The sequence below is a fragment of the Prionailurus viverrinus genome, chromosome X, assembly GCF_022837055.1.
Source record: "Prionailurus viverrinus isolate Anna chromosome X, UM_Priviv_1.0, whole genome shotgun sequence".
Taxonomy (NCBI): Eukaryota; Metazoa; Chordata; class Mammalia; order Carnivora; family Felidae; genus Prionailurus; species Prionailurus viverrinus.
Window position 1 is genome coordinate 19,382,347 of NC_062579.1, and position 3,887 is coordinate 19,386,233.

At 35.2% G+C, this 3,887-nt stretch overlaps 1 non-coding gene across 1 annotated transcript; it reads left to right on the plus strand.

Moving 5' to 3' along the window:
* Positions 1-201: 201 nt before the first annotated feature.
* Positions 202-373, plus strand: LOC125158048 (U1 spliceosomal RNA). Its single transcript, XR_007149171.1, has one exon. It is a non-coding gene; the product is annotated as a U1 spliceosomal RNA (small nuclear RNA).
* Positions 374-3,887: the final 3,514 nt, after the last annotated feature.

The following is a 3,887-nucleotide window of genomic DNA, read 5'->3' on the forward strand; positions in this document are numbered from 1 at the left end:
TTATTTTATCTGAGGGGGAAGAAATTTATCTTCACACAAGAAACGTATACATGAATATTTATGCATATGAGTATTTATGGTGGCTTTATTCATAATTTCTCAAAACTAGAAGCAAACCAAATGGCCTTCAGGGGGAGAATGGATAATCTGTGATATATCCTACAGTGGAGTATTGCTCAGCAATAAAAGATAATCTAATAAATACTTACCTGATAGGGGTGATAACATGATCATGAAGTTGGTTTTCCCAGAGCAAGGCTTGCCTGTCGCACTCTGGATGTGCAGACCCCCGTGATTTTCCCACATATGTGGAAAGTTTAACTGCAGAATTTGTGATAGTGGAGTTAAAAACTAAAACAAATGTAAAACTTATAAAAACATGAATGAATCATAAGTGCATTATGCTAGTGATAGGAAGCCAGGCTCAAAAGGTCACACATTTTATTATTCCATTTATATCAAATTCTGGAAAAGTCACATCTATAGGGATTAGAAAATAGATCATTGGTTGCCAGAAACTGGAGGTGAGGGTTTGGGATTAAATACAAAGGGGCACAAAGGCCTGGAGTCATGGAACTGATCTGTCAGGTAACTGTGGTGTTGCTTAGACCGCATACATTCGTCAAAACTCACAGAACCGCACTCTGAAAAAGATGCATTTTCCTACGCATAAATTATATTTTAATAAAGCTGACCAAATAAAAGAAAATATTTTTAAGGCAAATGCCAAATGTTACTCTATTCTCTCCTCAAGTTCGATTAAATATCACCTTTTGCCTTGAAAATAAGAGCACAAAACAGTTTCTGTCTAAAGCTGAGGTTTACTTCAATTCTACCTGCTACTATATTCTTGGTCCTCTCTTTGCCATCAAATGACCCATTTCTCCAATCCTGCTGCCCAGGCTGTTGCATGACATAACTATCCTCCTGCCCAAATTGCTGGTCTGAATTCCTGAACTGTTTGCAGCTGACCTTTTGTCTTGGTTTCTATGTCCTTGCCTACTATTATTAGTTTCTGATTCCTCTGAGTTATTTAGGCTCTATAATAAGCAGCTGATGAAAGCTTAATGAATAACCTCCTTTCTTCAGCCTTCCATTTTGATTTAAATCAATAGATGCACTTACTATATGAAACACGCATTGTGCTAGGAATTAGACATGTAATAATGAACAAGAGGGATACTGGTACTGGAATTATCTCCTGCCTTCACAGAACTTAAGAGGCTTATGGTAGAGAGCATAACTTGAGTTACAATCCAATGTGACCAACTCTGGGTTGAGATATGAGAACATGGAAAGGATACATAATTCTGATGGAGTCAGCCAAGCCTTTGCAAAGTGATTTCCCAGTTGGGTTACAGAGGGTGAATAAGAATTACCCAAGGAAGTGAGAACGAGGGAGGGAAGAAGTCTTCCAGACAGGAAGAGCACAGTCTGAAAAGATCCAAAATTGAGAGACAACGAGGAAGTTAAATAATCTGAAAGGAGTTACTTTTTACAAAAACACATACAGTGAATTGGGTGCTGACTGAAACAGACATGGATTAAGTCATGTAGAGCCCAATACACTACATTAAAGGCTTTTTATCCTTCCCGTTTCTGCACAGATACAATTATATTACAAATTGTTACTAATTATACACTAGTTTTGTGTGCATGATAATTTGAAAATGTTACACAGCTTTCAATCTGGATAGACCTTGGAATTAATCTTTTAGGGGCTCCCAAAGGCCTGGTCCTTTTATACTTTCTGTTCTGCTCTCCCAAACATGCCTTATATTTTAGAGAATTCATTATCCCTCCTCCTCATCCTTGACTCACACCAGACTGTCTCACAAACAAGTGGCTAATCCTAGAACTCATACTGGTGAAGGCTCATACTTTAATCCTAAAACGCCACTGTCATTTATCCTATTCTGATAATTGTTTTGACACTTTGTTTCTTTCTTTCCCATTGAGAAGCACGAGTTACTGTTATAATTGTGTTTATTTAACTTCTGAAATTCAGAGAATAAAATAAATAGCTATAAAGTTAGAATACTGCAGAGCTCAAAATAAAAACTCATTTTTATGTAGTAATTTTTTTAAGTATTCCAAGTGCTACATTTTTTTGATAAAGCTTTTCTCTGAGAGTCATAATCATCAGAGACCTTGACATTTCAGTCAATGTGATAAACAAAAGCTTTGGGGATATATTTGCAAAAAAGAATCAGATGATAGACAATAGACAGAGAAGGTCAGTCTTAATTATGATGTCTGAATTTTCTATCATGATGTACATAGGTTTTGCTTCACAACCAATATTGAGTCAGAGAACAATTAAATCGGGTGGATAGCTGGGATTTTCAAAGCAACGGCTTTTACTCTTGTATTTATATTCCAATATTCCACTTGAGCAGATACTAGTCACAGTGCTTTTATTAACTACTAATAACAACACTGGGAATCTTACTAAAAGTGTTGTTATTCACAGTGAAATGAAATTAATGAGTTAGCAGTATTCATAGAATAATTTACTCATTCATTATCATCATTACTCGGTTGATATTTATTTAGTGCATACTTACCCTGTGCTAAGTACTGAGGATTTGAAAGTAAGGAAGAGAAAATTCTTTCATTCATGGTCTCAATCCACAACAAGGTTAAGAGACAATCATAGTAGCTAAACAATAAATGTAAAAAAAAGAGGAATGTGATTAAAAAAAAAAGAAGCTTTTTCAAATTTTCAGGAAGTGATTCAATTAGTATTAGGACTGTGTACCGCTCCACATTCTGGTAGTCAGTCTAGAGTGGAAACAAAGACAATAAATGCACAATGATTGCTACCTACCTGGTGAGTCATCTAAACTACAGCTGGCGTCTTGTTGAACCACTGAGAGCATTGCAACTCTGCTAAACACACAACACATCTTCGACATTTAACAGATACTATTGTTACAAGAAAGAATTTTTAGTTTTGTGGCAGAAAGAAGAAAAATCATTTCCCAAATCAAAAAGATTTTACGAGTCGGTTCCAGGGGCTTAAAATGCTGCTGAAGAGGACAGCCAAAATGGGATTCTGGAATGACCCTGTATTATCAACAAACTTCTCAATGCTTTTCTCTTGTACCACCTTGTAGGGGTGTTGACTGAACTAAATCCGAGAGCATCCATGCCAAAAATTGGCATTTCTGCCTTTATATAGGTGCCTTACACGAAAAGGGAATATTCTACCTGTTCAATTCTGGCAATAAACACTTTCCTCTTGTAAAACGTATATGGTTTAAGTAAATTTTGATATTTTTGTCATTTTTAAGCACTTACTCACATCATAAATATTTTCTGTGATTTTGTAAATTATTTAGACCAGTATCATTTTCTATAATTTTGGTTAAATCCTAATGTCACAGATTGATTCAGTTGTGTGTATAGTTGCCTTATAGACCCAGCATATTAAACAGTCTCAAAAAGGGTTTTAATTCCACAAAGGAAAAGGCATTTAATTGCGATGCAGCTGTACTTTGCATTTGTCATCTGTTATACAAATGGGAGGGGAGACAGAACTCCAAAATATCCAGGACGTATCATTTATTCCTAATCATCATAATCACAATTAATCATTATTCATCAGCTCCTCACACATATTCTCCATCCCTTTGGACATATGATTTGGCATCACCAAATATGTCATGTTTGTTCTCAAGTACTGGCTAAAATGTATTGGTTTACAAAAAAAAAAAAAAAAAAAAAAAACTTAAAGGGGAACAGATCAGAGGGCACACGAATGCATTTATTTCCTTTAGTATAATTAAATCTTTATGTTTAGATTTGTACATATGGAAAGTCATTATCCTCAAAAATAAAAATAATTTTTTCCCTGAAAACAAATGATGCTCTGCTGTGACACA